The 22,186-nt window shown below is 38.5% G+C and overlaps 1 long non-coding RNA gene across 2 annotated transcripts in view; it reads left to right on the plus strand.

The window, feature by feature from the left end:
- The window catches only part of LOC110365086 (uncharacterized), a 50,156-nt gene extending 36,909 nt beyond the window's left edge, over positions 1-13,247 (plus strand). For both annotated transcript variants that reach the window (XR_010470060.1, XR_002424296.2), the window contains exons 2-3: positions 1,272-1,452; positions 4,668-13,247. This is a non-coding gene — a long non-coding RNA (uncharacterized LOC110365086). The remainder of the gene's footprint in view (positions 1-1,271; positions 1,453-4,667) is intronic.
- Positions 13,248-22,186: the final 8,939 nt, after the last annotated feature.

Genomic DNA, 22,186 nt, shown 5'->3' on the forward strand with positions numbered 1-22,186 from the left:
AATAAAGATAACTTGTTTAGAAAATAATGAGGCAAAATAGCTAGTTTCTAATAAGCCTGTGGCAACAACAACAAAAAGATTCCTGTGTGCATATCCCTAACATGCAGCCATATAAACCTGTGAGCTTTTTCATTTACCTCTTCCATTAAATGAAGGTGAATGATCCCCGTTATAAAATACAGGGTTGAATCTAGGACTTAAAATGTTAGCCAAAAAAAAAAACCAAACCAAAACAAACCCCCAAAAAAGTTTTCATTTTGTCTTTAAATCCAAGTATGAGATAGAATAAAATTTGGTAATTATCTATGCCAGGAGATTATATTTTTTTCCCTTTTTCTTCTTATTCGATGGTTTTCCTTTTCAGCCATTACAGTTATAATGTGTTTTCCAATACCTGGCAGAGAATTTTTTCTTACCTGTCAAGAGAGATATTTTTGTTTATTTTCTAATGTGCTGAAAGACAGTTCTTGTGATTATACTGACCTAAGTGATGATGTCTAGCAACTTTTTATTTCCTCATTTTAAGCAAATAAACCCTGTTATCCCGCTGTTATAACAGTTATAAACAAAACTTCTTTTTCTTCTTTTTTTTTTTTTTTTTTTTTTTCCTGAAAGCACGTTTTTCCTGAGTGTATTTGTCTAGAGTAAAATGATTTCTGACCTTTCATTTGATAGGTATCAACAAGGAGTATTCTCCCAAATTTCAAATAATTTTATAGTAGTCAGATAGGGGCTGCTAACCGTGCTAAGAAATGTCAGTATTTAAACTGAATTTAAACTTCAATATTTAAATATTAAGCAAGATGGGAAGAAAATTAATATCAATGGTACAATGATGCATATGTCAATGGTACAATGACAGATTAAGTTAATGACTGTACTAAAACACAGATTTGGACATATCTTTCTCTGCTATCAGGATGAGGCACAAAAGTTTAACAGTGGACCTCTTAGTTTAAAAGTCACAGCACAGACATCATTTCCATGTTGTTATGGAGTTGGCTGGGCCACCTGTTCTGAAAACTGGGCATCCACTTGGACACACAAAATGACTTTTTTTTTAATGTAGACCATAACTGTATTTTATGGAGCATTTATACTGACTGTGGTGCTTTTTGAACCTTAAGGGCCATCCCATTAGATTACACGTATTCAGTGAGATAAACAGTACTACTCAGACACATAAATAAACTGTGGGGAATGATCAGATGGGGGTCTAATCTCTCAGGTTGTGCAGCTTTATTTCATTACATTATCTCTGTCTCCAACAGATTAGTATTGACATTCCTAGGAAATATGTGTGTTAAGAAGGAACTGATTGAAGGCTGCTGGTCTTTCGGAGAAAAGGACCAACAGAATACCTAAAAGAAACAAGATATGAGAGAAGCTTAGAGACGTATGTGAAAGGAAGTTTTGGAAAGCTACTGAAAGCAGTACACTTAAGGAGCCCAGGTAAAGAAATTAGGAAAATGTAAAAATATGAGCCATTGATACAATTTCATTCTTCAGAATAGGGAATAGAAAACCAAACAGACAGGTTTGTCATCAGTGCGAATAAATCTCTGTTGCTCCAAGATCTGGGTCAGAATTACTGTGTATAATCACAGACACATTGTTAAATATGACAAATAACTATTCAATAGACTATGTTGTAGCATTTCCTTCTTGTGAATGATATATTTATATGCATATGTGCATATTTGGAAGTCTGACTAGCCTGAAAAAATATGTCACTATCTGAGTATCTGTTTTCTTCTGGAGTTTTCTTGCGACACAGCACTTTTTAATGCAGTATGAATTACACTTTCTGCAAGCTATTACCCATAAAACATCATTTTAGTTACCAGTTCTGTCTAATTTCCAGCATCTTTTGCTTCACAGTACTTTCTTTACTACAATTAGTTGATAACAACTAATAAAGTTAGAAGACCACCTACATTGCTATCGTGCCTTTTGGCAACTACAGCTTTATAAGAAATGTATTCACTAATTTATGAACACTAAATAATAGCTTATTGTATCTGCATGAACACTCCCATTTTTCCTGTAAAACAAAGCACCTATTTTCAACATATGGTTCCCAGTATGGTCATTTGCAACTGCAGCATTTTTGGAAGAGAAATTGTCCACAGAGAAGATAGATGGTCACAAAAAATTTAAGCCCTTTCTCTTGTAAAAAAACCCCAATTCTCTGGGCTGTACAGCTGTATTAACTGTAATGGAATCAGCTCATTTTATAAAAGTTACAGAGAATTTTTAATTTATAAAAATATGAGGCAGTAGTCTCTGGTTTATGTTTTTCTTCTCCCAGAGGTGACTGCTACTTGCCACTAACCACAGTCCTGGACATTTTATCAACACTAGGCTTTAGAGAAGAGCAAAAAGGTCCCTAAGAAAAACAGCCCAATCTAACTAGGATATGTTCCAATAAATGGGGAAACGTTTCATTCTCTTTTTAGTGAGTTATTGTTTTTCTCTTAACATACTTCAAGACTGCAGTCTGTCAAGTTATTCAAGAAAAATCTGTAAATCCAGTCTTGATAAAACTCCTACTCTAAAGTATCGTGAGACGAGCTCTTAAAGCAGTTCTCACTGGCTTTGAACCTGAGATTCCCAGTTCAGTAGAACATGGATATTTTCCTGCAGCACAAGGCTGGAAGCATCCAGCAGTGGTATTAAGTTGTTGCTATTTACTTTAGTCAGCTGTAAAAAGCATCATAAAGATGAATTTTGATGCGGGACGTTCACAATAACTCGATTTATGTTGCTGAAATGTTTTCAAGAAGAACTCAATTAAAGAGGGCTTTTTAGTACACTGAACAAAGTGAAATACTCTCCAGAACATTCAGAAGTTATGGAATCTGTGTTTATGTTAAATTATGTAACAAAACATGGACAATGCTGGGAAAGGGAGCTTCAGCAATCTTTCAGGCCTCCCATACCATGTGATACAGCCCTCAGGCAACTCTGGGCAGCAGTAAATAAATGAGAGCCCTTGTCAGAAAGAGTTTGTAATCTGTGGTCCTTCTCCAGAGCTGAGCAAACGCAATCAGAACATCACCAGGAGCTCAAAAGGGTTGGCAAGAAAGCATCAGTCTCAAATTTTCTGAATTAGAACAGAATGAATGATTCATTTTTCCCCCTTTTTGGTTCACTGGCCATTAAGAAAGAAAAATAGTTTCATGCAGGTTTCTTCTACTGTCTGGCTGCATGGGCAGAAGAAATTATGAACTATTTTTACAGCTGGTAAAATCCATCATGTCAAGGGTTATCCAAAATAGAAGTCCTCAATTTTCTTAAGGGAGCTTAAGGTTAAAAATAGTTCCTGGTCAAGTAAGCAAAACTGAGGGACATTTAAAAAAGATATTTTGAATTTTAAAGAAGTATTTATCTTATAAAAGTGTTGAAATGGAATATTTTGACTTTTGGGGAAATTTATCTTGCCTATTTCCCCCACCTCCACCATGTGCAAGTCACCCAATTTGTCAAACTGGCATAATCACAAAGCTGCCTAGCATATCCAGATCTGATGTTTGCAAAGAAAGAGTTTGACTTGTAACTGTCTGTTAACTGTTTTCTTAAGAAATTGAATGCCCTTCAAATTGCTGATCTAAAATGTATCTCTTTTTATTTCTTCCTTCATTGTTTTTGGAATTGTTGTCTCACACTTTGGGTGTCTATCTCTTTCCTCATATCTGCTTTTTGGTGTCAGAGAACCAGTTTGTGACTCACACCCTGTTCCCTTTTCTGTGGCCAGCTTTTGCTTCATCTGATATATTTGCTGCCTTTACTATTTCCTGTGTTCTTGTTTTGGTCTCAGTCCTTGCACATTTGTCATCTCAGCCATCCTTGACCTACAATCATCATTCTCACTTGCTCTCTGGTTAAGTCTTGCAGCTCTTAATTTTGCTGCATTTCATGTTGCCTTTCTTTCCAGCATCACTGTTGCTCCAGTCCTCAACATTTCAGCTGGGAGACCTGAAAGACAGTTGAAGCAAGGTGACACTCGACCCCTGGGGTCTGTGCTGCTTCCTGGCTTTTGGGCTTGGTTAAGAGAATTTGCACATCACTCTTAGTGATGCCAGTGTCATAACAGAGACGTGTCTCCAATATTTATTAAGGCATTATTTGAGGGAGGTGTGGTGGAAAGATGAAGGGCAGCCATAGATTTAAAATTTGTACAGATCTGACATCCTGATTCGTCTTTCAAGAGCTTAACCCCCAAAAACTCAGCATTGTTGTCTGACATTACTGCAGAGTCATTTCTGACTGTGATTTCCTTGCTGAATTCTGCTGAATTTTAGACAAGTCCATACTTCCCATGTGTTCCATGAATACATGAATGTATCTTCATTTCAGCATTTGCCACGGAAAATCCCATTGAATGCTCTGTATAATCAGTATTAACAGCATTGTCTGGTTTATTTACTTATATACAAATTATATCAAGCCTCATAAGAACAGACGACCTTAAACCTAAGTGCTGCAGTTGCTGTACTGCAAGACAATCAAAACACTTTAATGTCAGGCTATTGTCTATTCCCGTGCTCTAATGAGTGTATTTTATTATAGATCTTAATATGTCTGGACTGGTGAGTTTATGAGATCATTCTAGGTATTTAATGACAGCATGTCACTAATCATGTGCCCTTTTTTTTACTTTATAGATATCAATGTCTGATGACAGCCTGACAAGTAGAAGCTTTTCAACCTTGTCAAGTTTTGAGAAACTAAGGGGGAAAATAAGCTGTCATGACTGTAAATAAAGCGCATTTAAAGCAATTGCTGATTCTTTAGCAAAGAAGACAATTGTGCATTAGATTTGATTTCTGATTAAAAGGAAATTACTGGAAGATGTTTGGGCATAGGATTTCTAATAAATCAAGTGTCTTGGATCACAAAAGTAGCGAAGTTGATGTATTCTCAAGAAATATAGAAATGGAAGACTATTTCTTCACCTGTTCACCTGCAAAGGGGTGTTGGACCTTTGCCAGGCCAGCCTCTCTGTGTCTGGCAGAAGTAAAAAACCAGTATCTTCCCTCTCGGCTAGTTTTCTGAGGTTTCAGTTCTGATCTCTTCCCAGCAACTGGGGACCAAATCTAGGAGTGAAGACTAAAATGGTGCAGATGATGGGCTCTTCATGGCTGGGTGGCTACCGATATGAAAACCCAGAAAAACAACAGGAAAAACCACTGCAAGATGGGCTTTTTAAGTTCACGTATCATCTCCCTTCTCTAGTCACTCCTTGTCCAGCTAAACATCAATCACCCTGCCAGTCGTGCTTCTGTTATGATCATGAGGAACCTGATATTGCACCCTGAAGGCAAAAATTACTTTCTTGAATCAATTTCAAAGGGAATATGTGTGGACATTTTGATTGCTCTACATAGACGCAGGCACAAATGCTTGCAGATGTGCTTACAGGTATGTGCCAGTGCTGACTCTGCCCCTGAGCTTGTATTGTCACCTCATTTAATTGATAACCTTCTCTTAGAGCTCAAACAAGCCAACTGTAGTTGCCTTAAGAAGTATGGTCTTTCCTACCTACTTATTCGCTAAACAGATCTATTGCAATGTGTGACTGCTAGAGAAGACATTTAACAGAGCTGAAATTTTTGGTCCTACTCTCAATACAACCCTCACAATATTTTCTTTCCAACATACATATAAAATCTGTAGAGTATTTCAACATTTTACTTCTAGCTTTAGCCAGTATTAAATGAAATATATCTTGGCCAGAGGAGAGCCAAGAGGAAAACGGTCAGTTTACAGTTAAAGAAAAAAAGTTAGAAAGTAACATTTTGGAAACTGGTCTTTGTAACATGAACACATCAAACACATTTCACAACATTAAAACTGCTATCACTGGAAAATGTTAGCTTAACAGATATGTTTATTTAAGTGATTTTCAACTTTGTCTGTGAATATAGATTGCAAGTGCAAGAAGAATGGTACGGATAGCATTTTACTTTTGTTTAGTTTATCTTGACATTTCTCATATCTAATTACTGGTGAATCAAACGAGATCAGACTAAAGAACACATGAAAAACAAGAATAAAAGTTAAAACCTTGTCTGAGATTTTTTTTTTTTTTTCTGTTTGCTTTGAATGCTTAAGCACCTGAAGACAATGTTTAAACACCTTGAACACCAGCCCAAATCTATGGCATACAGAGCCATATGGCATACTGAGCCCTTCTAAATTACTCCAACACCATATTACAGGGACTACTTTAAGTCAGTCAGACCTAGAAGCCAGGTTACTTTGCTTCACTTTCCAGTGGATAATATTAGATTATAGGTCCTGCTGGTTTTTAACACTGCACAGACACCAAAATTGTATCTGCAGCACGTTTCCTCTATCTTGGGGGAAAAAAAACCCAAACAAACAACCGAACATAAAATACAACAAAACCAAAACCACACCATGCTTCTTAGAAATCCTAAGATACTTCTAGATCAAACAGATTAAACAGTTACGAATCCTTAGCAGCATCTCAGACTAATTTATGCAATGCTGTTAAGAGTATTAGCTGTTGTGAGTTTTAATGACTGCTAGATTCTGTTTCTTAGTCTATGAGTGAAATCATATGACAACGATTGTCCTACATACACATATGCAAAAAGATTCTCAGTTATTTGCATTATAAGGTCAGAGTAAGATAAAGGATAACTATTGATTTGATTTCTCATTATTATATATTAACAGATAATATTGGACAACATGTTTATATTTTATTTAAAATAAATGTGGGTGAATAAACGGGTGGTAAAAGGCTGGTGTGCTAACAAAATTGAATTTTGGCTAAGGAGGGCACTTTTAAATTAGCTCTGTTACCTTGAAATCAGCAGAACATTTGTCTGTGACTTCAGTGGGCTTTGAGTCTGTCCGTACTTCTAGTTATGGCATGGGCTGCTTTAATTCTGGCATGCGGCCTAGCACTCTCAAGGACTTCGCAACTTTTTTTCCCAGCATCCAGTATTTCTATATTTGTTCAATGTTCTAGCCTTTCTGGTGTTTAAAGCTCTCCTAATTTATTTATTTATTTATTTATTTTCTAATTTAATCTTAAGGGAAAAAAATTCTTGCCTGAAGTCCCTTTTTGCATACTGGGGATCAGAACTCACGAAAGGCTATTTCACAACAATTCAGTTTTTTGTCCAGGCCATTGACTCAATTGCTAAGGATTTTCATGAGCCTCTGTCCACCCATTCCATCTCCTCATAACCCAGAGTTGCGTTAGAAGAAAAAGCCACGAGGAGCAATAAGTATTGCCCAGTTTGTACATCTGTAATATGTGAAGCCTCCATCCTAATATGAGCCACTATAATAATTGTCTGTGTTAAATATTTCAGTTGTGTACATTCTCTGAACAAGGCATTTTTCCTAAATGTTGTTTCCCAGTTGTTGTGGCTAGGAGCTGTAAACCATGGGCTTTCAGTTACCAAGATGTGTGATGAGGTTCTGAGGAGCCTTTCATTAAGCATTTCCCAATAATGTTAGCAACTGTAGCCAAGGAAGCAGTTAATTTAATTTTCCTTGTTCAAATACACTATGACAGGGGATTATTCTTAAATTTAATTGTTCCTTGTGGAAATGAGGAGAAAAAGACAGGGATGGAGTTACATGAACACCCTCCCCAGAAACTTTGTATGTGGTGTGTGTTTCTGCTGTCTATTTTTTACACTGTACATCTGCAGCTGAATTTTACGTAGTCTGTCTTTATCGTTGATTGTCGTCACAGGCCCAGTGCAAGGCAACCACAGAGGAAGTGGAATAAGACCCTAACAAGGTAAAAATGAGTATAAATACATATTAGTTCTTCCAAGGTACCTGGAAGCAAAGTAATATATGTCCATCATACTCTGCTCTCTTTATATCACTGTCTTTTGAAGCCAGGCATTTTATACATCAGAAAGTATGGTTAACAACGATAATTACAATAGGTTTTAATTATTTTGAAGCCAAAGCAAAGTTAGTAACCTTAGAGTTAAAACAAAAAAACTGTGTAAACACTGAAAGTCTTTGTGCAGCTCTGTTTGTCATACAGATTAAGCTTAGTGGGTTGTTAGAGCTGTACATGTTGTCTCCATCCTGTTAAATGCTAGTCTGCCACAAACTATGCTTTATAGGAGTTGTAATTTGATAATGTATATGCTGCACGCTAAAACTTAAAACTGGGTCATATAGGCTCAAACCCAGTGTGGGTTGCTTCTTGCTATTTCCTTCCTAAAAAACTATGGAAAAATTTCCAGGTATCAGTTTTCCAAGACATTGAAGAGTAAAAACTGAAAAATAAAAACAAAGAAAGAATAGGCTCAACAACCCTAAACTCTCCTTCTCAAGCAGAAAATCCCTCCCAGATAAAAATGCTCAGAGATTTTTAGTGTAAACCAACACTGGGCAGTGTGTGTCTTCTGAAGTAATCTGAAAAGTCATCTGAAAACTAGCTTTGATTTCAAGTATGAGCTAATGTGCAAGTTATAAGGTAAAGCCTTTGAGTATTGGCTCATTTCAATTATAGTGTTGAAGCCTTTGCTGAAGCAAAGGCTCAAGAATGTGTTGTAGCAGAGTATTTTTCTGTATGGTAGGGGAAAAGGTTAGGCAGAATTCCCCTGAGCTATAAAAAGTCCCCAAATAACTACAGAGATATCAAAATGTCATCAGGTTGTTATACTTCAAATTATAAACAGGTGATCCAGTGATGTGATGCAGAAAGAGTTCAAGTCCCTGAATTTCAGACCAGGAGTCTCTTCATTATTTACTACTAATTATGTTGAACTGTGAGCTATATTTAAATTAAGATTGTCCTGAACTCTTTCTGTTCTGAGAAGTTTAAGGTCATTAATCAGATACTCCACAAGCACAATATTATTAAAAAAAAAAAACAAACCAAACCAAAACCAACCAACCAAACAACAAAAGGTTGGTTTTGGCTTTTCTTTTGATTTTTGTTTTTTTTTCCTGCCCATCTGCAGGAACCTGGCTCTCTTCCAGCTCAGCTGCTGCTCTGGTGAGAGCTAAAGGTGGAGATATTTTCTCTGTGGACCACCACACAGAAGAACTGCCCAAACCCTGCAGTGCAGCAGCCCTTCTTTTGGAATATTCTGCAAAAGTCGAGCTGTTGTGGGGAGAATCCCTTGTTTAGGTTGTTTGGGGAACTGGATGTGAGACCTTGTGATAAAGAAAACAGCAGCCTTCATCATTTGCATTCAGCCCCTCCATTTGTATAATCAGAAATCCCTCTCTGTGCACTGCCTAGAAGAGCAGATGTAGCTAAATCATAGCTTTTGAAACTTGCTTTGCACGTGAGCTATTTCTGAATGGGGAGTGCCTTGTGTTCCTGGAAGCAGGGCCGGGGGAGGAAGCAAGATTATAATGCATCTGAAATGTGGTCCCCAAACTGCGCTGGGACATAGATTCTTGCTCAGTGAGCTGAGGAGGACACCTGGAGAACCACTTTCACTTCTTGCCAATTAATTTCCCCCAGAGTTCTCCCATTTTGAGCTTTTTAAGCTATGTAGTATCTGTCCAGGGGCTTTCAGCCTTTCAGCCTTGTGAATATTTTTGGTATGAGTTGCAGCCCTGGGACAGCTTACCATCCTGGTGTTAGACAGCTGTGAATGCAGATACTTCCCAACTGTGGTTAAATGGAAGAAGATTTGCTGTGGTGTTGTACAGTATTTAGTTCTAGTCTCACTGCCTCTGAAATTACTTTGTGGTAGGACTGTAAGATTGGTTTCTCCCACCAAAGCTGTCAGGTGTGCTGCTGTTTGGCGATGTTTCTGAAGTGTTCAGAATTACCGTAGTCACTAGCAAGTGTGGCTGAGAATTTATGAACTTTAGTTTTGTAGCTTGGATGGTTTCTCCGAGGCACAGGAAATTTTCAAAGAGAGAACAAATAAATTCTTCCATCATCCTCCCTCTGCTTCAGTAACCCTATGGCTGAAAATTCCACATTGTTAGAATTCTGTCCTTCACAGGAGGCAGAGTCAGACTGGCAAGACTTCTCTATAGACTGCTGTTTTCATTTCCTACTTCCACACCTGCAGAGGCAGCACCTTGAAGCCAAAAATAAGGGGGTTTAATTTATGTGTTTCTTGGAGTGTGGGCCTGAAAAGTTTTCAGTGAGCCACCAGGCAATGAAGTTACAGTACAGCTGTTCTAAGAATAAAGAAGACCTTGTATAAAAAAGGGGAAAAAATGCAGGTACATGAGAAACAACAATATACTGCAACAAAACACCAGGTAATATTTGGAGGGACTATTGCAAAGTAGCTGCGATCAATACAGAAGTTTCCAAGCCCTAGAAGATGGTATAGGCTAGTCTAAATGATGTTTTCACAGTTAACTTGGGGGGGGTCTGACTTCTCAGCGCAGCTGTGTCACAGTCCTTCCCTCATGTTGGAAAACCCACTTAGGGCAATATTTTCCTTCAGAATTCTAATTTCATCAGTTTTTTGTGTGTCTGTTCCTGTAGTCACAAAGGTTGTTTCTTTCCTTGCTTCTTTGGAAGGGAACAACATAGAATTATATAGAATCACAGAATGGTTTGGGTTGTAAGGGACCTTAAAGATCATCTAATTCCTACACTCCTGCCGTGGGCAAGGACACTTTCCACTAGGCCAGGTTGCTCAAAGACATATACAGCTCTAACTGACGTGCTAAAGTTTCTAGAGTCCGGGTATCTCTTAGGAATCCATATCAGGAAGTTTATTACTTAATGTTCAAGCTGAGAAAGTCCTTGTTGAAAATAATGATTCTTGTCTTTCAAAGTGAGATACTGCCTGTCTTACATAGTCTTGATGATTAATTAATTCATCTTTTACTTGCTTTGGGAATCTCAGAAGGATTAATAATAATTCATCATTTTTGAAACTCTGGTATACATTATAACATGATTTTTGACAGATTTGCATAATGTATGACTAAACAATTAGAAATTTTGTACATATGCATGACACTACATGAATATACTTCTGATCTTTCTCCAATACCCTTGTAGACATGTGGTTCTGCACAGTAGGTGGAAAAAACTGAAATCTCCTTTTCTTTCAGCTCCCACTTATGAACAGTTTAAAAAAGAAATAGCTTTCCATTCAGTAATAAAAGAAAAAAAAACCAAGAAATCTGTCTGTCTATCAGGAAATCTGATATGTGCTACACTTGCTAAATCCTCTTTTCATTGAAATGGATTAAGAGACCTCATAGAGAAATGTAAGTGAAAAAGTGTGATAATAAACTGCATGCTTTAAATAGAAGATAGGATTATACTTAGTACTCTGAGAAAAAAAAAAAAATGTTCTTTGTATGGTGGAAGAAAAAGCAGTTCCATGCTTCAAACCTTTATCCTGGACTTGAGCTCTCTCTGAGTTTAATGTTGATACTTCTCATGAGACGTCAATGGACAGAGCTCACACTTCATTCTTCGGAATGCAGATGAAACTTCAGCTGGCATCAGTGACACTCACAACTGTATACCAGTGGGCAGAAACTAGATATGAAAAACTCCTATTGTATGAATTATTAGTCATAATCTGCAAGTAAGATCCTAGATGAAAAGATCCACAAACTAGAAGCATTCAAAAATGGTTCTGGATCCAAGATATGCTCAAGGAAGTTTTGATCCAGTGAACTAAAATCTGTACACTAGACCTTGAAGACAAAAAAAAACCCCTTTCAATTCTGGATCTTCTTTACCCATTTTGATTTGACATGGATCGAGATGCAAAAGAAAACCACTTGTGATTCTGCTCCCTATATAATAGCTCAAGTTGGCTGACCAAAGACCAGCTAATGGGGAAAAGAACGTAATTTGTTGACAAACATTTCAATTAACACGTGCAAAGTGTATGTTTAAGCATGCAAGTTTAGCAGCCTCAGTGGTCAATTTGAGGGAGAAAAGGAAATAATGGTGAAATTAATCATACTGACGCCTGCTTGTCTGATGTTTTTGGCGTATTGCAGAACATGAACTACAACAAAATTTGGCAAGAGATTCTGATTTGCAATGAAATCATCTGTTTTGTAACATGCTCTCCCCTATCTTATTATTCGTTGGCATGTTACACATGTGGAGATTAGAAGGTCAGATTAAAATATTCATTAGTCACCTAAAACACTTACAGCATCTGACAAAGAAGAAATCAAATCTCAAAAATCCCTTCCAGGGCAGGCTGTGAAAGGCTGCACTTGGTGCCAAATGTGGGGCTGGTCAGACCTATGTTTAGAAACCCATGATAAGTTCTAAACAGAGTTTGATGAAAACCTGATGCAAGTCTCTCCTTCCTCTGTCATCTGCTGACATTAAACTGTGAAGTTGCCTGTGATGTCAGTTCTGAATTATTCCTTCTTGATTGCTGACTCAAAGGCTGGATGTTAATGGAGAACTGAGATTTTTAAGGTTCATCAGAAAAAGCATTAAAAATCTGAAAAATATGCATAACTCTCTGGCTGGAGTATGCTCACATGGCTTTTCTGTGCTCCGTTAACTATTCTTTAACAGTAATTTCGCAAGAGGTTGTTGTTTTTTTGTGTGTGTATATGTTTGTTGTTGTTGTTTTTGTTTGTTTGTATTTTTTTCCAAGGGCTAATTTATTTTTTGTTCTTCTCTTCTCTCTCTGTCCATGGAGAGTGACTATTGGCATGAACACAGAGATTCTTTGCTTGAGTTTGAGTCTTTAAGGGAAATTTCATGTGGGAAAGGTGCTGACCACTCTGCACTAATAAGAAAGCTTAAAAGGAATGTTAACACTACTTTAGGGAACTTTGGAATATTTGAAATATTCAGAGGAATGAGTCAACTGAAGCTATGAGATTTTGCTCTGGAATCGGCTCAGACAAAAATCACAAAAATCACTGCAAAATAACCCCCCAAACCTGCAGAGACACGTGTGCTTAACTTTAATTCCATTGGCTACTTGCTTGATTAAAGACTTTGCTCTCTGTAATCACAGTAAAGTTCTGACCAGATCCAGGCTGGCAGTCCAGGTTTCACTTCTTCAGACAATCAAAGGGTGCCTTTGTCTCAGCCTGTCTCACTTAAGAACATGCTGCTTTTAAAACCGCTACTCTCTCATTACCCAGGCTTTTTCTTGTCCTATTATTGCCTCTGAACAACCTTTCCCTGTCCAGAGAAAAGTGACTTACCTGTCCCTACTTTTTCTGTCCTGGCTGTTTTTTCCCGCTAGTCAACGAAGCCAATGTATCTGCACAGAAACTATTCCAATAAGCAGGTCAACATTCAACATTCATAATTATTACAGGGCAGCTCCAAATCTGTTCATGTTCAACTCGCGCTTTTCAATTTTGGCATGCTCTCTTAATGCTGGAGGCATTTCACAGATATTAGCCAGTTATACTTTCCAAGAAATCTGGTGCTGTTAAAAAAGTCTAGTTTCTACTCAAAATAAACCTTTATCCTTTTCTTTACCCCTGTTATTAGAAGAGGTGGCACTCTGTGGAAGTTCAAGTACAGATGTGATGTAATTTTGAAGGAAAGACACCTCATTACAGCTTCTGCTAGTCACTTGGAAACTATTGCATACACTGTGATAGGGAAGTGATAAAGGGCAAAAGATATTGGAATAAAACTCAGAGTGAGGAATCAGCCTTTGGAAGAATGTGCAGTGTTGAATGAGCAGGGGGAAGAGAAGAAACAGAGACATGCAAAGAAAACTACCAACTAGCAAATCAAACGCTGCATGAAATATGAGAATGAAACCAAGTCTAGGGGATTAGAACAGGATGAGAAAAGAGAACAGGAAAAATACTCAAATGTTTGAAGAAAACAATAATCCAATTATTGCACAGAAAGTGTAGAGGAGAAATACAGAGATAGAACAGAAGTTGTCAAGCAGACTTTAGAGAGCAACAGGAGCAGTAGATGAATGGAGTGAAGTAGGAGGGAGTAAATTAAAACCAATTCGCACAATCAGCTTAGAATTCAACTGTGTATCTGGTATTTGTGGGAAAGCATCTATAAAGCTCACGGCATATGTAGAATTCCATAGGCTTATTATCGTATTCTTGGTGCTTGCAGTAGTATTGTACATCTGCCCAGCAGAGCACAATAGTTTCAAAGAGAAGGAAATTGCCTGAGTGATTCATCACTGATTTTCAGCATGGTGAGAAAGAGCAGCCAAACATGGAACTTTTCCATCCTGCTTTCTCCCCAGACTCTGCATGCAAGCAAGATCCAAACCTCCCTGGCTAATGTTGGTAGAAGGAAACAAAACTTGACAAGCTCTTTTGTAAATGCTAAATTATCCCTGTTTTCCCATTATGCAGCTAACCCAAACTGAAACCTCATCTAACATCTTGAATGTCTCATAACCTAAATTTGCACTCCATCTCATGATGGAAGTAAAATTAAGTTACAATCTTTTGAGGTCATCTCTGATTAAGGGTGAGGTATTTCTTGACATCAGTCTGTGGTGGAGAGAAGCCTGCATTTTTGGTATCACCCACCCAACACAAATTTCAGTCCTTTGCGTGCTGAGACACTGCTTTTGGCAAGAGTGCCCAAGAGTGGGTCCAAGCCCCCTGGGCCAGGCTGCACAGGCCCCTTTTTAGTGTCTGTGGGACCAGGAGTGGAGTAAGGGCTCCCAGATATTCCTGTGTCTGAGCTCTTTGCCTCATGAGCCAGCTGCCCCACTTCAGGTCCATGACAGAGTGTGAGTCAACATGCAGGTAGCGCTTATGACCCGAAAGCCTGAGTTGAGCCATGTTCTGTTTCAACACCAAGAGGCATCCAAAGGTGTCTTCCAACTCCGACCATTTACTGAATGAAGCCATATGCACTTTGACTGTGGGGTCAAATGAGGCAATACTGAGTCAAAGCTTTTGTACTAAGGGATGGTGGACAAAGTTATCTGCTGGTGGAAATCCACTCGAACCAAAAACTGCATCAACTAGAAATTAAACTCAGGCTTTCAGTCTCTTCAGTCAGCTGCTGCAGAGCTGAACCTTGGAGAGAGAGCAACAGAGACAAAAAAAACCCAAGTTTCTCAATTTCTGGCAAAACTCACTCTTTCTTAAGGACTAAATTTAAAGCTTAATGAAGTCAGCAGAAATCTTTCAGTTAATAACAATCACCTCTGGATCAGAAAAGCACCCGAATGTTTATTTACAGACTAAAGAAAAATCCAAATTAATGATGTGCTAATGGGTAAACTTCACCTCTTCCCCTTCCACTGCTGTCAGAGCAGGCTGCCTTTAGTAGCTACTTTATTTGCTGCTTCAAAAGAGTAATAATATTGCACCTATTGGGATGGAATGTAATGGTTATTTCCATCAAAACTACCATACAACACTTGCAAAGACTCCAGTTTTAATTGCTATTCTCTTTTTGGTATTACAGTGTAGTGGCTTTTCAATAAGATATACACAGAGTTTTTTTATTATGAAAAGATTGACAGATCATACCAGCATTTTGTTCGAACCAGAAATACAACACCTTCTCGAAGACTGTTCAGGACTCTCTTCTTGGATCTTTGAATCTTCTTATGTTCAGTCCCTGTGTAAACAATTTCATTCTATTAGAATTCAGCCTGACATTTTAAGTGTTTTGAAGGAGGGAAATGGGATAGTGTTATAGCACAATGATTTTCAGATTTTTTTTTAGTTTTATTTTCTCACAGCAGTGTAATTTGTTGTAGTGGTGGATGTGTTCTGGATCTTTATTATTTATGGCTATAAATGAAGGATACTGTTTAAATAAGCCATAATTTACATTGAATGTCTAACCCGTGCTAACTTCAACATCAGTGAAAAGATAAGCTTGACATTTAAAACCTTAATGGCTGTAATTCAGGGGAATCTAAAATGTACACTTGTATTCAGAGTATTGGAAACTTTAGTCATCATTAGCAGCAGATAAGTGCTTTTCTTTTGGTTTTGTGTTTTAATTTTATTGAATAGGCATAAATATGAAGAGATTGCACTGTGATAATATTGAGGACTAACTATTTTCAGAGTTACAAATATTTTACAGTGTCTTAACAAGCAATCATCCAGAATTCCAAACTACATGATATGATAATTTGTTCATAAACTGGGAGAGCAAATGCAAAGATGCATACTGCCACAGCAAGCCACAGGCTCTCCTGTTGTTCAGAAATCATTTCAGAAAAACAATGCTGCTGGAGCTGTGGTGCACTTGACACCTGCTGATGGTTCAAATGCAATGTTTTAATGCATCCAGGACCAAAAGGGAACTTCCTAAAAAGGAGCAAATTGAAGACCTGGAAAAATGTTTCCACATTCAAGTCCAGTTGCAGATTTTAATATCATGGCCTAAAATTTTTAACTTTCTTGCCAAGAATGTATTTAAAAGCTGCAAAATATTCACTGAAAATCAATGCCAGATTGTGGGCAGCTGGACTATTTTCAGTGAAGAACAATGTTTAAGCTATCATTTACATCATAAACAAGCCATGGTGGAAAATGTGTGCAGTCTTTCAGTTCAGTCAACAGGGAAAATCTAAGACTTTCATTTCCAATCAGCTTGTTAGATTACAGCCAGATCATCTTGGGAGCTTCTGCACAGAAAGGAGCCTTTGGCACATAGATCAGCTTTTGCCCAAGCAAGGAAAAAGAAAGAAAAAAATGCTACTATGGTATCTTTTATACAGTTGTATCCCATTTCTAAGCCATTTCTCTGCAGGGTTTGTTCATTAAAGATCTGATTCAGTGTTTGATGCAGTGGATTTTCTGCTCATCTGCAAGGCTGATGGATCACACCCTGGTTGTCTTTCTTGCAGAGCACTTCTAATGACAGAAGAAGGAAAAGCAGAAGTGGCCACTGGTGTTACAGGCAAAGAAAAAGAGGAATATGCAGTCTGTGTAGCTTTACTGAAAACTGCCAAAGCCCCTGTTTCAGCTGTGATCTGGGCCAGATTCATGGTATCTTGAATCACTCTTTCTTACCAATTGTTTCTCGCCGGCAGTTTGAAGTTCCTTACAGTTCTTCTGTTTATAAACTAAACTGTGTATTTGGAAATGCTTTGTGTTTGGCACATCTGGCAAAGGGAACTGAATGACCAATTTGCTTCATCCTAGATATATAAAAGTCTTAAAAATCTGGGAAAGGGTAAACAGCAGGCTCTCATTTCCTGTTGTTGTGGTAGTTTTCTGCAAGGCTGCTTTGAAACACTTTGGCACAAATGATATTACAGAAATATTTCAAATTTTGATGTGCTGGGGCTAGTGTGTGTCAACACAAACTACTGGCGAAGGTTTTTACTCATTGGAAGCCAGTACTTGCTTATCTTTCTTGATCCAAGTCAAAAGTTCACTTCAGCACCAAGTACCTGGCTGGATCTGGGCTTGGAGGAGGATTGTCTGAGAGTCCTCTACTGAATTACACATGTATCCACTACTGGTTGCAGGTGTCATAATAGAGAAATCTTAATTGCCCTGGGAAGACTCCAGTTGGCACAGGTGTCTGACATAAACAACTTCATAAATTTTAAGTGGACTTTTCTTGCAGCCATGGTTAAGGCAGAGATAGCTAAGGGATGGAATGGGATGGGATGTGATGGGATGTGATGGGAGGGTACAGAATGGTACCATACCATACTGTATCATGATGGTCACCTCTCCAGAACCTCAGCAATGTCTGACACATGTAGGAACAGTGTCTTGAGGTTTATCGCACAGGAGAGCAGGTTAGAATCCGGAATTCTGCTTAATGCATTTGACCTTTTGCCTGTTTGGTGGGGTTTTGGTCAGATTTCTAAGCTTTTTGTCTTTAGCGGGAGACGAAAGATTAGCTTTTAGTCTCCTACTGTTACCTGACAGGACTGCATGGCAGTATATATGTTTTTTAATTCTCTTGGTATGTGCCGTGAGTGGAACCACTAAATCAGGACTAACTCCACTGTTTCTTCTGTACTGTGTGATCTAGTGAATTGCTGTGATGATGCTGGTCTTTAGAGGCTGGCTGGAGATTATATTATGGAGTCCTCATCACCGAACAACAAAGCATTGGTGAGAATTAAGTTTGAGGGCAGAGAGGTTGAACCTTCAAGATTTTCTTCCAAGGTCAATGGAAAGAGTTGTGGCTGGTCAGTGATAGCTGTATAACTGTATGGCCAATAAATCTATTACTTAAGTAAGAGCAAGCAAAATGGCTGGAATATAACCATGAAATTAAATTTTCTGCATTGAGGTCCCAGGAGGCCATGTTCAGAGACTAAGTCTTCTGAATTAGCTTATTATAAGCTCCACCCCCGCCTGCATTACTGAGCCTTTGATGCAACAGTAATCTAGGTCCCTCTGAGAACTTCACAGTCACTTTCTCCGTATTTCCCCATCATGTGTTAGGTGTAGGCAAAAATGACAGTGAAAGAGTAAACTGCACTGGTACAGAGCCCTGTGGGCTGTGGTATTGGCAAGTTTTTATCAGCAACCCAATCTGGTAAAGAGTTCCTGAAAGTCTCTGAATTATATGAAGGAATTAAGCCCTACGACAAAGAAATGCGTGTTCTGTCAAAGTCTAAAAAAGGAGGAGGAAAACCAAATCTGAGCCACTTCCCTGCATAGCGTGTTTCCCTTCATGCCTTCAAATCAACAGCTAGCATAAAGAGAATGCAAGAATACTGATAATGCATTGTCATGGCAGCTCCAGAAGGAAAGAACATCTATTTAAAGATTTGTTTAGCCCACATTCTTTTGCAGAATTAAAAACAAAATTTGGAGAAGTGTTGTCTTTGTTAAACACTTTAACTGAAAATTGACTCATAAAGCATCATGTCGTTACATGACTCCCTGCTAGAGCCAAGTTTACTGGAGCTGTATCAAGACAGCTTCCCAGGCATACTGAGATGAGGAGGGAACTTTAGGGCCCTTTGATATGAGCTGTGAACTATCTCTTGCTGGCCAAACAAATGAAGAGAAAATTCTTCAGCAGAAGCACAACTCCTGCTGTGCTGGCAGCAACCAGAATGAATGCAGGTGGAAATTTCACTGGGGGCTGCTTTTTAATTTATTTATTCACCTATTACCAATACATCTTCCTGAATTTCCTGAAACATTGGTTCACTGTATTCTCTAGATTTCCCGTCATCATGTTTGATACAGCTAGATAAAGATAAGGACCCAAAGGAAAGATTTTTGTGTGTGGACACAGTTTAATGAGCAACTCACAGGTGAATAAGTTCCTTGGAATTTCACAGAGGTATTATATGAAGGGAGTAAATAAAGCAAGTAAACAGATGCAAGACCTGATGTTTCAGAAGAGCTCTTAATTGCTCAGGGATAGCTGCTTGGGATCCCAAAGTAGAAAAAAAAAAGGCAATTCCAAAGAGGAGGAGGAATATGTGTTATGATAACACAAACCAGAAAAAATCCCATGTGAAATAGATAAGTATACCTATTGTTTGAGAGAGTGTCTTTTGACTTATTAGGCTATTTCCACTTTTTTGAACAATTTCCTTAATATCCTGGAATGGTTCACAAGCATTGCCAAAGTGTCATTCTGCTTGCGACTGCCATTTTAATGTAGCTCTTTGCTCATATGTGTATAAATTTACACATAAATGCATATAAAGAGTTTTAGATGCAGTGTTAGAAATACATGAACAGTATGATGTCTAGCTGGCAGCTTGTGTCACTCAAGAAAATGTAAAAAACCCCTTTTCTTCATGGAAAATATCAATAAATGTACAGATGTTGAAAGTGACACTTAAAATAGAGGGTGGAAGTTTTTTACTCTTCAAAATCAGCTTTAAAAAACCCACAAAATACTCCGTGAAAGTGCAGCCCTTGTTTGAAATTTGTAGCACTATATTAAAATATTTGAATCTGAGTCTGGGTGGCATCACAAGTATTTGTTTTCCATTGATTTCAAGCTTTAAATGCAAAAATCCTTTGAAAAAGCTTCCCATACCAAGTGCCTAAAAGAATGGTTTGAAAGATCTTGGTGTCAAGCTAGAACCAAAACAAATCAGTGAGAGCAGGAAAAAAAAAACCAAACACCACCACAGCACATTACTATTGCAAGGCAGTTTAGCTCTAGTCACATTTATCCATGCATTTACAATGCCAGAGTTTATCCTGTTTATGCTAATCCTGCTTAGGGCTTGATTTCCCAGTGTCCGGACTATCAACAGACAAGACGGTAGCCTATTATTGTTATTAGAGTGTTCCCCTCTGCCCACCAGTGGAGTAACCAGCATTTCCCTTGATCCCATCCACTCAACACACCAGATATTACCACCCTGGGTTGCTACCTGGTGAGCTTGTCATTCTCCAGCACTCCAAGGAAGGCACAGCACTGACTGGGCACACACCACCTGAAGCAAAACACCATGTTATTTCCATTCTCTAATGCAACAGCCTCTCTGAAGGTTTTCCTTCCTTCAAAGAAAATTAGCTTCCAATTATTTCAGAATTTGGACATACCTTGGGTTGTGCCAAGGTAAAGGAAAGCTTGCTGGCAAAGTTTGTAACTCATCTTTCTCTGCATCAGCAGCACATGAACCTGCTTTTTTTTTTGACTGGAAGCTCCCTGGATTAAGAATTTGTGGTTTAGCAGTGCCTTGTATGAGCAGCTCAGTGCCAGTAACTGACTTCTATGTTTGTCTTTTCTTAATAGAGGTGATTATTATCACGCCATTGGTCTCTTGGGAACTGGGCTTCTTGTGCTCAGTTACTCAGGGTGTGTGAAAGAAGCCAAGGGGAAGGGTGAACAGCTAATAAAAGGATAAAAAGTACCTGGCACCAATAGCTGAAGGTGCTGCTATTCTAAACATAAAAGCACAAAAGTTCTGCTGGCAGCAATACCCAGTGGTGCTTATGAAATGACTTTTCCTACTGCTGTTGAATCAGCTGCTTGTCTGAACAAAAGTCACTGTAGGTTACCCGTTCCTGTCTTACTGTAGTGAAATGGTAAAGAGTAACTTCACATAACTGACTGGTGCCTGTCCCCTAATATATCTGAGCATTTATTATCAAACTCAGGGTATCACATTTCCAGATCAAATTGCTGTAAAATCTCATCTGAGCCACAGCCTAGCACATTTTGAAATGGTACCCAGTAACTAGCAACTGCTAAATCAAGCCCTGAAACTTGTGATTGATTCAGAAAATTTTTCAGCATTGAGTAATCATTCATGCAAATCCTATTTTTGGTTTGGTAAAATGCAGCTATGGTCAATAAAGTGATTGGTAAAAATCCTGTGAGCCCAGAGCCAGTGCTGACTATACCCAGCCTTACTAAAGCAGTAAAGGCTCTGGGCAGGAGGAACCTCCTTCCCCAGTTCCCGCAGCCAAAGCCGTTTTCCCACTGGCAGGCTGTTGAATACCAAAATACAGCTACCATATAGCAGCTGCCCCTTTGCGTTGGTTGCATTTGACTTGTTAGACTCCAGAATTGTCAAGGAGTTAGCTACATGCTGCAGCCCTGCCCTGCTCTACCTGCCAGGGGTAGCCATCAGAGGGAAGTTTGCCCTCTGAAGAGCAGAGCTGTGTGGGCTGGCACTTGCTTTGGCATGCCCCTGAAAATGAGGAGCAGACTTGATTCTTGCTGTGCAAACATGTCAGTGACAGCATAAAATCTGAGTAAAATATTTATCTGCTAGGTTCGGTGTATGCTTGTCAGCATGAATTAAAAAAAGAAAAAGAACTTGTAGAAACATATCTGAAAGGAGGAGACATTTTGCCTACTCCTCGTTCACCTGGAATATGCTGTCCTTTCATATCTGTCACTAGTTTAAAAAATATTTCCTCTCATATTTGTCAGTAAACTTTGGGACAAATCACATTCCTTCTCTTTTGTCATTGCGAGGAGGTCATAAATAATGATGCTTAGCAGAATGAATATATTTGAACATTTTACTTCTTTGAACAGTGCAGCAAACACAACAAGTGCCTGTGCTGGGCTGTTTGGCAATCCAGGTCTTTGTGGCTAACGAAACTTTCACTTTGAGAAGCCAGTCATGGTAGGTCCCGAGATATACTTAACTGCAAAGTATAACTCAACACCTCATTTCAAGGATTTCATTAGGCAGAAGAGGACAGCCCACTCTCTGCTTAGTTTTCAGCTCAACTGGAGTGTGTTTGAAGTGTTTACATCTCATCCAAATACGAAAATAAATTCACAGAGCTTACAGGACAGGGAAACACCGGGAGATTCTGAAGCACCTCTGGGAGCACTGAGGCATCTGTCTTCATTACATGAGTG

Source organism: Columba livia, chromosome 2 (assembly GCF_036013475.1).
Source record: "Columba livia isolate bColLiv1 breed racing homer chromosome 2, bColLiv1.pat.W.v2, whole genome shotgun sequence".
Classification (NCBI taxonomy): domain Eukaryota; kingdom Metazoa; phylum Chordata; class Aves; order Columbiformes; family Columbidae; genus Columba; species Columba livia.